Source organism: Protopterus annectens, chromosome 1.part0, assembly GCF_019279795.1.
Source record: "Protopterus annectens isolate FY-2018-M chromosome 1.part0, PAN1.0, whole genome shotgun sequence".
In the NCBI taxonomy this organism is placed as follows: domain Eukaryota; kingdom Metazoa; phylum Chordata; order Ceratodontiformes; family Protopteridae; genus Protopterus; species Protopterus annectens.
The window spans coordinates 1,684,855,594-1,684,868,093 of NC_056725.1; positions in this window are offsets into that span (position 1 = coordinate 1,684,855,594).

Here is a 12,500-nt window from a genome sequence, read left to right on the forward strand (position 1 = left end):
GGAGGATGTTCTTGAGCACAGTGGAACCAAAGGTTGCCCTGTCCCTAGAAACCTTGTCTACCTTATAATGAGAAATGAATGTATGTGGCTTAGACCAAGTAGCAGCCGCACAAATAGCGTCCAGTGGTAGGCGAGCTGCATGAGCCAAAGATGTAGACACTGACCTTGTGGAATGTCCTTTGGGTTTGTGTAAAAGGGGTTGATTTGAAGAATCATAGACATAGATTATACAATCCGTTAACCATTTAGAAAGAGTTCTTTTGGTAACTGCAAGTCCTTTCCTGCTATCAGCAAAAGCCACAAAGAGTTGATCTGTTTTTCTGTGATCTTTTGTTCTATCCAAATAAAATCTTAGCTGTTTGTGAACATCCAGTTTGTGTAACATATACTCCATTTTGTTGGAGTGGTTTTTGAAGAAAGTGGGTAATTCAATGGACTGATTAATATTGTTAATAGAACACACTTTAGGGAGGAAAGATGAATTGGTTCGAAGAGAAACTCTGTCAGAGTGAAAGATCAAATAAGGGTGCTTGATGGAGAGAGCCTGAAGTTCAGATACTCGCCTAGCGGAAGTAATGGCTACCAGAAAGAGAGTTTTCCAGGATAAAAATTTTAATGGGCAAGAAGAGGCAGGTTCAAAAGGGGGCAACATTAATTTAGATAACAATAAATTTAGACTCCAAGGTGACGTAGGAGATCTGACCGGTGGTCTAATATGAAAAACTCCTTTTAAAAAGGCTTTACAAAGTCTGTGAGCCATAACAGGAGCTCCACATTCTTCCACATGGAAATTCGAAATGGCAGCCAATTGAACTCTTAGTGTAGCAGGAGAAGCACCCTGATGAAATAAGTCCGTTAAGAACTCTAATATTTTATTCAAGGGAGCTATAAAAGGATCCACATGGTGTGTATTCGCCCAGAATACAAATCGCTTCCATTTGCTAGCATATGTTTTAGTAGTGGAAGCTTTATGCGAAGCCACCAATATATCCTGGACTGCGGTGACAAAAGATCAGACCTGGCTAAGTTGGGAATTGGAGCAGCCAAGCTGCTAGATGGAGTGACGAGCGGGATGGGGAACCCCTGACGAGTGAGTCAATAGGTCTGGCTCTGGGTCCAGAATCCAGGGTCCCCGAATGCAGTGTATCTTCAGGAAGGGAAACCAAATTTGACGAGGCCAGAATGGAGCAATGAGGATTATCGTCCTGTGTAGGTTCCTGGCTTTCTGGAGAAACTTTGATATCAGGGAAATGGAGGAAATGCGTACAGGAGTCGGGGCCAATCGTAAACCAGTGCGTCCCTGGGGACTTCCCTGGAGGGTAATAGGGCAAAGTAGCTCCTGCATTTGGCATTCATTGGAGACGCAAACAGGTCGCAGGAAGGCTGGCCCCACGTCGAAAAATCCTTTCGCCACTGATTGTTTTAGGACCACTCGTGCGGTAACAGAATTGCTCTGCTCAGCCTGTCGGCTATGACGTTGGATGACCCGGGATGTGCGTTGCTATTAGAAAGCGACCCGTGGACTCCGCCCACTGCCAAATTCTCATGGCCTCTCTGCATAGTTGATAGGACTTGGTTCCCCTTGCTTGTTTATGTACCAGACTACAGACATGTTGTCCGTCTGAACTGCAATAGTCCCTAGAGGTAGAAGGGGAGCAAAGTGTTGCAACGCTAGAAACACTGCCCTCAACTCTAGAACATTGATGTGCAGATTGTACTCCAAATTGGTCCATTCGCCTTGGACTGTCTGTCCCTGAAAGATGCCCCCCCACCCTATCAGGGAAGCGTCCGTGGTCACCGTAACTGTGGGCGTGGGTAGCACAAACGGCCTCCCCTTGGAAAGGTTGCACGTTTGAAGCCACCAGTTTAGATCTGTTTTGCATGTCTTTGTTATAAGAATCTCGTGTGTTAGAGGTAGTTGTTGAAGCGACCATTGTGCAAACAGTAGCCATTGTAGGACTCTCATGTGCAGCCTTCCCAGGGAATTGCAATAAGGGAGGCTGACATGAGGCCCAACACCTTCAGTACTATTTTTGCAGTGGATTTCCTTGACAAGAGTAGAAGGCGTATATGAGTCTGAAGTGATAATATCCTTTCTGGGGAAGCCTCAGAATCAACTGGCGTGTGTTTAATTCTGCTCCTATGAACAAGATATTTTGTGATGGCTGAAGTAAGGATTTTCGAAGTTTACGGAAATCCCTAGGTGAACACACAGTTGAAGAACAAAGTCTCTGGCCTGCAGTAGTTGGCCGGGTGGTGGCAGAAAGGAGCCAGTCGTCCAGATCGGAAACACCTGGAATCCCTGGCGTCTCAAGTGAGGCGCTACCACTGCCATGCATTTGGTGAAGACCCTGGGGGCTGAGGTCAGACCAAATGGCAGGGCTCGAAATTGAAAGTGACTGGCTCCCAGCCGGGCGCAAATGATCTCTGGATGCCCTGGCCATTTTGATGTGGTAGTATGCATCCTCTAGATCTATTGAGCACATCCACTCGTCCTTCTGTAAGAATGGAAGGATCGATTGAAGCGTGACCATTCGAACTTTTCTTTCCTGACGAAAGTATTGAGGTAGCTTAGGTCTAGAATGGGCCTCCAGTCCACTGTTTTCTTTGGAACTAAAAAGAACCTTGAGTAAGTCCCGAATCCTTGCTGGTCCGCTGGGACTGGTTGGATGACTATTTTTCTAGCAGCTTTGAAATTTCTATAGCTGCTGGCTCTACCAGATGGGCGGTACATCTGGGAGTCTTTTCTTTGGGATGGGATGAGATAAAAAGGGTATGTTGTAACCTCTGGTAACCACGCTTTTTACCCACTTGTCTGTAGTTATATTTTGCCAGGCCTGAGGGTATAAAGCTAGCGACCCCGACTGCCTCCAGAGCAGGACAGTCGGGCCTCCTCTCAGGAGTGCTGGAAAGGTTTACCAGGGAGTGTTTCCCTGTCACCTTGATGTTGCGGACCCCTCTGCCGCCAGGCGGCGTCTTCCACCTCTGCCCCTCCTCTGCCTCTAGAGGGGCATCACCCTGTGTGCCTGAGAAAGATCCTTGGGGTTTTGAAACCACATTTTCCACCGCGTTGCCCTTTGGGGTGCGGTCTGGTTGGGGTGGAAAAACGGACTCCGACAGCAGACAGAGTCTTTCCCTCTTGTTCACACCGGGTAAGGGTCTCCTTTACTTTGGGGCCAAAGAGAGTGGCACCGTCAAATGGGGCGTTTGTAAAGGAAGACTTGAAGGCTTCCGCAAAGGAGCATAGGCGCATCCAGGATTGTCTCGAAGAGCAATCGCTGAAGCTGCTGCCCTACTCGAACCTTCGGCTGCATAGGAAATCAGCCTCATGGACGAGTTAACAATCGATGTTAGGGTATTAAGTTGCGCTGTCACTTTCTCTGAGACAGCTGCATCTGTAGCACCCTGGAGGTATCTCCCAACTCTTTGACTAGATCCCTCTGTAGACGTGTAAAATGGGTCAAATAGTTCAGGGACCCCATGGAAAAAGCCGCTGAACTAAAAATGCGCTTCCCGTATCTATCCATCGTCCTAGAGTCTTTATTAGGAGGATGGACAGACGAAGAAGACTCCGACATCTCCTTTTTCGTGGCTGCTGCCACCACCATAGCGTCAACTGGAACTCCTTTTGTAAGGTAGGACTTATCTTGAGGTGCTGTGATGTATTTGTTAGGTTTCCTTGGAACAGGTTCCACTGTGTCAGGAGCCTCCCGCCCTTGAGCAATTAGTTCCATGAGTTCGTCGAAGGGCGGAGTGACCCAGGAGGAGGAAGGCGAGCACCAAATGCCTTCAGCAGAACTGACTCATCCTCAGAAGGGGAAGGACTGCCAGTCACCTCTCTGCTTCAGGATCTCCAATATGTCCGAAAAGAGACATCTTCTGAAGGTGACTTAGGGGACCCTCTGACTCATCTAAGTCAGTATCAGATGTCAAGGATTCCTGAGGAGAATCCAAGTGTCTCCTCTTACACAATCTCTTCCTAGGGACTTCCTCGTGGGAGCATCCGAAGAAGCCTCGAGGAAGAGGGGCACCCTCCAGGGGTGGCTGAGACACTGGTGCCCGGCGCTTGGATGTGGCCGTGGGTGCAGATGAAGACAAAGGCCCTTTATGGGGAGGAGAGGCTGCTTCCACTGATGTGGTTGTCTGGGTAGACAACACCTTCCTCATCAGGTCGAGCGCTCCCGGGTCCCGCATCGAAGAGTCCCCGGTTCGAAGAAATGGGAAGAATCCCGACACGGGCACGAAGGCATCGACCCGAGGACGGAGCCGAATCGATCGCGCCGAGGCCCGAGGGAGAGTCGGAACCGACGTCGGTTCGACTCGACCCGGAACCAAGGACAGACCGTCGGCTCCGAGACTCCGGTATCGGGTCCGGCGGAGTCGAGGTGAGGAACAGACCGAGAAAGGGCGGTTCTGGACCCGAGGCTCCACAATCAGTAGATCAGCCTCTTCCGGCTCCAAAGACTGAATCGGTCTCGGAGGAGGAATGGATGGAGATACAGGGAGGCCTTCAAGTTTCGACACCAACTGGGTGGAAACCGAAATAAGTTTAGAGAGGGCCGAATGCTCCAATAACTTCTGCACCACGCGATCCACATCGACATCCGAAAGTTTGGAGGAAGAACGGGTCGAAGGAACCGAAGACGGAGCCGACCTCAATAAGGTCGAAGGAGGGAGCTCCATCACCGGTTCCAAGACTCGAGGCTCAGGAACCGATACCAGTTGAACACTCGGCCCTGAAGTCTGTGGAACCGGTGATCTAACCTTTGATGAAGAGCTCGGAGCCGATGACTTAGGCTCCGACATCTTCGACTCCTTAGAGGACTTCGATGCCTGGTCAGAAGCATCCAGAGCCTCCTGGAAAGAAGGTTTCAATAGACCTCTGTCCATTAGTTTCCTGCGCCTATCTGTCATGACCCTCCCACTAAAAGAGTGACAGATGGAGCAATCCTCTTGTAAGTGGAGAGGGCCAAGGCAGTAGACGCAGGAACTATGGTTGTCAGTGACTGACATTTTCTGGCCACACTGACAACGCTTGAAACCAGACTTCTCCTTCTCAGACATTATAGGGAAGAAAGACAAATCCAGTAAAACAGTCAAATCCGATAAAGTTAGTCAAATCCGATGAAAATTGTCAAATCCGGAAAAAGTTTCCTTAACTAGGTAAATTTATGAAGGGTGTAGGCCCCGACAAATATTTAACCGATAATTTTAGTTAACGGTACCAGTAACTTAACGAGATCACTACACAATCATACAGTTAACACTGAAAAACATCAAATAAAAATAGAATCCTAATAAAATATAACAAATAAAGTTATATCTTAGCTTAGACTCTCGAGCTAGCTCCCAACGATGCGTATGCAGCAGCGGCAAACTAGATCGGAGGTAAAGGCAGAGGGGGATTGTGGGTATTAGATTGTCTCGAGCTTCTTCTCGATGCAGAGCTTGCAAGAGGCCGGCACGGAGCCGAGGATCGGCTCCGAACCCATGTGTAAGAACAAACGGCGAGATTGAACACTATCACATCAATAGTTACATGCACCACATTTTTTCATGTATCCATTTTGTGGGTTTACTTATGTCTATTATAAAAAAAGGTTTTTCATAGTTCTACTCTTTTTATATATGAAGGTAGTAGATTCACCCACTATATTCCTGGTGTCTCTATTAGTTAATACCACTCAGTTTTTATTTTATTTTACATTTGTTAACCGGGAAAGTCCGACTGGACACGTATCCATTTTCAGCGGAGGCCTGGGGAGAATAGCATGTCATAAAAAATAAGTTATGTACTCACCATAACGTTCCATCTGAGTAGTTATACTTCATTTTTCTGCAACCTGTGGGTATATGGATCCATATCGGATAAGAGCCGGCAACTTTTTTTCTAGCATCTGCTCCAAGCTCCTCCCCTTACCCATAATGCCCTACCATCTCCTATCTTCCCTCAGATCGAGTTTGCTGCAAATAACAATATATAAGCAACTCAACCCAATAAACCAACCCTGAAAACAGGATAAGGTCCAGGGGAAGGAGGGAGGGAATGTTGCAGAAAAATGAAGTATAACTACTCAGATGGAATGTTATGGTGAGTACATAAAATTAAGTTAACTACTTCAGGTAAAGAAGTTATCTGCAACCTGTGGGACAGCTACTCCGGTCCTGGGAGGTCCTTACGGAAGGATATTCCTGAGCACCGCAGAGCCAAAGGATGCTCTACCCCTCGAAATCAGATTCAGTTTGTAATGGGAAATGAAGGTATGTGAATTGGCCCATGTCGCTGCTGCACAAATATCGTCCAAAGGTACCCCGGACCAAAAAGCAGCAGAAGTTGCCATGGACCTGGTAGAGTGAGCCTTAACTATACCAGGAGGAGATAAACCTTTTGCTTTGTCGGCACGTGAAATGCAAAGAGTGATACATCTGGCTAAAGAAACTTTAGAAATAGCTTTTCCCATAAACACTTTGGAGAAGGAAACAAACAATTGGTCAGTCTTGCGGAAAGACCGTTCTATGAAGATAAAAATAAAGTTGTCTATGAACATCTAACAAATGGGAGTTTGTATTCACCTTTATTTTGGAAGTTTGGAAAGAAAACTGGCAGATTAATGGACTGGTTTATGTTTGCTTCAGATGCCACTTTAGGTAAGAAGGAAGGGTTAGTATGGAGGGAGACCCTATCCTTATGGAAGGCAAAATACGGAGGCATGGCAGACAGAGCTTGAAGCTCAGAAACTCTCCTAGCTGATGTCATGGCGACTAGGAAAGCTGTCTTCCAGGACAAAAATATTAAGTCCACTGAAGCTGCAGGTTCGAAAGGAGGGGCCACCAATGCCTGTAAAACAAAAGTAAGGTCCCAAGGAGGTACACAATCCCTGACAGGGGGCTGTAACAGAAAAGTACCTTTAAGAAAAGCCTTACACAGCCTAGAGGAGGCTAAAGCCATGTTGTCTTCACCTACGTGAAAACTGGAAATGGCTGAGAATTGTACTTTCACTGTGGAGGAACTAGCTCCTTGCTGAAAGATACCAGACAGGAAGTCCAACACCACCGGAACAGGGGCTGTAAAGGGATCTATTTTTCTCTGAGGCCCAAATGGAAAAGCATTTCCATTTACTGCAATAAAGTTTCCTAGTGGAGTCTTTAAGAGAGGCCACCAGAATGGATTTTACCTGGGATTAAAGACCGGGAGTCCTGGCAATTAACGGAACTGGAGCAACCAAGCTGTTAACTTGAGGCTTCCCAGATCGGGGGGGACGTGTCCCCGACGGATAGGAAATTAGATCCGGGCAGGGATCCAGAACCCATGGGGGAGCTAAGAGATGAGACCAAAGGAATGGGAACCAAACCTGATGAGGCCAGAACAGGACAATGAGGATCACTTTGCACCGTAGTCGTCAAGCTTTCTGAAGAAAGCTCGGAATGAGAGGTAAAGGTAGATAAGCATACAGAAGCCCGGGGGGCCAAGCATGGACTAGAGTGTCTCTGGGGACTTCCCCTGGTGAGGGAATCAGAGCGAAGAACTCAATGCACTTCGCGTTGGAAGGAGATACGAAGAGATCGCAGCAAGGCTGACCCCATGCAAGGAAAATCTCCTCCGCTACTGACCGTTTCAGAGACCACTCGTAAAGGCATCAGAATGGCCCCGCTCAATCTGTCCGCTAAAATGTTGGAGCGCCCCGGCATGTACGTTGCTATCAGAAACAGACCGGTGGAAAAATCGCCCATTCCCACACACTCAGCCTCGCAACATAAAGGGTAGGATCTGGTTCCCCCCTGCTTGTTGGTATACCAGACGACCGACATGTTGTCTGACTGAATTGCAATCAGAGAGGGAAGACTGTGTGAAAGGCTTACAACGCTAAAAGCACTGCCCTCATCTCTAGAACACTTATGTGCAAATTGGTCTCTGTCTGGGACCACACGCCTTGGACTGCCCTTCCCAAACAGTGTCCCCCCACCCGAGTTGGGAGGTGCCCATGGTCACTGTGGTTTGGACTGGGGGTGACGCAAATGGGCATCCTTTTGATAACTCCAGTGAAGTTAAATCACCATAGAAGTGATGTCCTGCAGACGTGACTGATCTTGATTGGAAATTCCATGGGTAGGTCTAGCCAAGACCACTGAACAGCCAGAGTCCACTGAAGAACCCACATGTGAAGGAGCGCATAAGGGAGAATAGATATGGTGGCAGCCATGGAGCCCAGAGCCCAGAGAACCTCACTCGTCTTTGAAGACTTGGAGTTCGCTATCTGAGCTCTGCGGCACCTGAGATGTAGAATCCTGTCTGGAGTCAAGAATACTTTCATCTACAAAGTGTCTAGCCATGCCCCAATGAAGTCTAGAATTTGTACTGGTTGCAAATGGGATTTGTGAACATTGACTGTAATTCCCAGTAGGTCTGCTAACCGAATGAAATAATCTCGGGCCAGACACAAGTGATGCTTGTTGGGCGCAGCGAAGAGCCAGTCGTCCAGGTATGGAAACACCTGAATACCCTGAAGCCTCAGGTGAGCTGCTACAACCGCCATTACCTTTGTGAACACCCTGGGGGCTGTGGTGAGACCAAAGGGTAGGGCTCTGAACTGAAACCTCCTGGAGCTTCTGTGTATTTTGATGTGGTAGTAAGCATCCTGAAGGTCTAACGAGCACACCCAGTCGCACTCTCTGAGATAAGGTAGAATGGACTGTAGGGTGACCATCCGGAATTTGTTTAGCTACGACAGGTTTAATTGTTGACAGGTCTAGAATGGGCCCGAGGTCCCCCGTCTTTTTTGGCACCAAAAAGAACCTTGAGTAGACGCCTAATCCGGACTGATCGGGGGAGACCTTTTTGATGGCTCGCTTGAGAAACAGCTTTGAAACCTCTAGAGCTGCAGCCTCCCTGTGAGCGGTTGGAACATTTGGGAGGTGTTTTGTAATATTTGGAGGGGCAACGAAAGGAATAGAATAACCTCTGGATATTATCTGAAGAACCCAGCGATCTCTCGTAATGGACTCACATGCCGCTGGGTGTAAGGACAATCATCCCCAGACTGCCTCCAGAGTTGGACAGTCGGGCAACCCCTCAGGGCTGCTGACCGGGTCCATCAGAGAAGGGTTCCCTAGACCCAAAATTCCTGGGACCCCCAATACCTCTAGGTCGGAGCCGATCCCGTCCCCCTCTGCCTCTAGGGGAATAGCTGTCCTGAGAATCCCGGGAAAACTAAGATTTTTGGAACCACATCTTCTGCCCTCTGATTCCTAGAGGAGGACTGCTGAGGGTTAGAGAAGCGGACTCTGACGACAGACAAAGTCTTCCAGTCCTTTTCGCTCTGGACAAGTGTGTCACGTACTGTCTTCCCAAAGAGGGAATAACCGTCGTAGGGAGGGTTGATAAAAGACACCTTGAAAGGGTCCACGAACTGACACAATCTGAGCCAGCCATGATGCCTCATGGCTATGCCTATCCCAGCCGCCCTAGCTGTTCCTTCCGTGGCATGGGAACGTAGCCGCATAGATGTGTTTGAGACTGACTTCAGAGTAGACATTTTCACTGAGAACAGCTGTCTGTCCTGTGGCGATAAAGACTCTGGGGGTGACTCAGCAAATTCCGAAGCAAGGTCTCGCTGAAGCCGAATCACATGTGCCAAATAATGCAGCACATGGATAGAAAAAGTCGCTGAGGAGTATACACGCTTCCCAAACCTTTCCACCGACCTGGACTCCTTGTCTGGAGGGTGGACTAAGGAACTCTCCTGTGCTAGTTCCTTCTTTGTGGCCGCTGCGACTAACATAGCATCAACTGGGGCTCCTTTCAACCAGGGTTGTCAACAGCAGGGTGAGATAAAACCTTGTCAGGCCACTTGGGGATGGGCTCTACGGTGTCAGGCTCCTTCCATGCCCTCGTGGTGATGAGGTTCACCAAGGGGTCTGCTGGTGGGGACACCCAAGAAGTAGATGTGCCCGTGCCAAAGGCCTCCAGAACACTTGACATCCCCAGAAGGTTTTGGGGCTGACCAACCTCCCCTCTGGCGGAGGATCTCCATAATTTCTCCAAAGGAGACGTCTTCGGAAGGTGACCTGGGAGAACCTTCTCCTTCATCTAAGTCAGTGTCAGTAGTGAGGGACTCGGGGGAGTCCAAGTGCCTCCTTTTGCACTTGCGATTACGGTGACCCTCTTCAGTGTGACTTTCAGAAGGGGATCAGTGAGCCGCAGGGGTTTCCTCAGGGAAAATGAGCTGGGGAACCTCTGGCACGGGCTGTCCCTGAGACAGGATGAAGGGAGTCGTCGCCAAATCCAGGGGGCCTGGGTGGTATCAGAGGGGATGGGCTGGGGTCTCAAATCCCTGGAAGAGAACCCTCTCCACCCCTTCGAAGGCCGAGGGAGAAGTCCTCCCCAGATCCAAAGCTGGGACCGGAGGCGAAAACAGGGTAGCCTAAGGTCCAAGGGAACGGATCGGATCCGAAAAGGTCGGAGCCGAAGAATCCATTCCCCCAGGTCCGACTCCCTGTCCGCAGCTCTGAGAGTCACTCGGATCCGAACAAGTCGGATCCGAGGAACTCAAGGTAACAGCTGGAGTCAAGGTTGGAGGAACAGTCAGCACCGTGCTACTAGCTCTGAAAAACCTCGGATCCAAGAGTCCCAAAGCACGGATCGGGGAAGGAGAGATGGGGTGGAAAAGAGGCATGGAGGTCACCCCTCCAGAGAGAGAGGGACCTGGAAAGACTCCCATCTGAATTTGGGTCTGACTAAATCTCCGCATCATCCTGTCCATATCCATGTCCGATCGACCTCGAAGAGGCCACCGACTCTGATCTGGCTGGTCTGCACAGTGGGGTGGAGGGCCTCGGGTCCGAATGTTCCAATGGCTCCGGTGAGAAACAGGCCTCATGGTTTTAGATGGGGGGCTGTGAAAGAGCTCCCTGTCTGGGGATCTCTTACGATGCCTGTCCTCCTTTTTCTCCCTTTCTTCTCTGCGCCTTTCCTTTTCTTTTTCTTTTTCCTTGTCTTTGTCAGACTGGCTGACTGAAAATCTGTCCTTTGAAGACCCACCGCCAGACGAAGAGGGAGGTTGAGTCCCTGTCTGGGTGGAAGGTGGCACATTAGCGATAGAGGCAGAGGCAGATTCCAGCATGGCAACAGGGAGAAGGCCTTTGGCAACTAGCTTGGCCTTACAATCCCTAAGGGCCCTAGGGTTGAAACCTGAACAGACATCACACTGAGTGGACAAATGTGCCACTCCTAAGCATATCTCACACAGAGTGTGACCATCGGCAGGGGAAAGCTTATGGCCACACTCTGTACATTTTTTGAACAAAGGCTTTGGCTGGTCAGCCAAACTCCTGCACTCAAGGTACAAGCACTACCTTTCCAAAAACCACACACACAGGTAGGGGAAGGGCAGGTCTAACTACTATTCTGTACAAAAAACTGCGGCAAACGAGATCTGAGGGAAGATAGGAGATGATAGGGCATCATGGGTAAGGGGAGGAGCTCAGAGCCTGGAGCAGATGCTAGAAAAAAAGTTGCCGGCTCGGATCTGATATGGATCCGTATACCAACAGGTTGCAGATAAAATGAAGTTAACTACTTCAGATGAAATTACACAAGGATATCATACAGAGATATAGGTTCCATAGAAACACAAGTTATGTATAATTAATACTTCCTTTAGTAAAGTCAGCATACAGCATTCTAGTAGTAGGGTTTATATAGAATATAAACAAAATGTCGGTTACACTCTTACTGCTTTTGTTAAAAATTGTAATGAATGCAGTGTTAAATTTCCTCTCCTCAGATATCTCAAAATTTTGACCGGTTTCTTGAACCTGAGGTTGCATAACAGGGTTATTCACAACCTCCCTATCATTCCCTGTTATTTCTTCTTCTTGTTTTTGGTATAATAAAGGCTTAAAATGACCCCTCTCTCTTATTTACCACTTCTAACATCACATCATTTATTAGTGATTAGGGTAGCCCCTCTTCTGGAACATATCTTTAAGATGGTCACACTCATCCAAAAAGCTTTCAAATTCAAATACTATCTGTGCAGCCCTTACATATTGACCTTTTACTATGGCTTTCTTTTGTTTAAACAGATGCGAGCTACTGAAATATAAAAAGCTATTTGAATATGTTGGTTTTCGGTAAATTTCAGCCTTAAAACACCTTAAATACTTGGTCTTTCACTAACCTCACATCTAGGTATGGTATTTCATCAACTCCAACTGTATGTGTGAATTTTAGAAAAGGGGTACACCCATTTAGATATCCTAGGAACTCTGGTATAATCTCTCCTGGCCCCTCCCAATACATAAAAATGTCATCCAAAAATCTCATATAACGTGCAGCGGGAGAAATAGTTTGAATTAAATAAGTATTTTTTTCTCCCACTGCAACATTACGATGTTAGTTTATGTCCCCCCAAAAGCTGAACCCATTGAGACGCCCTCTGTTTGCAAATAAAATAAAATTGTTATGCTAGACAATACTTAACAGGTGTTGAAATGTATTC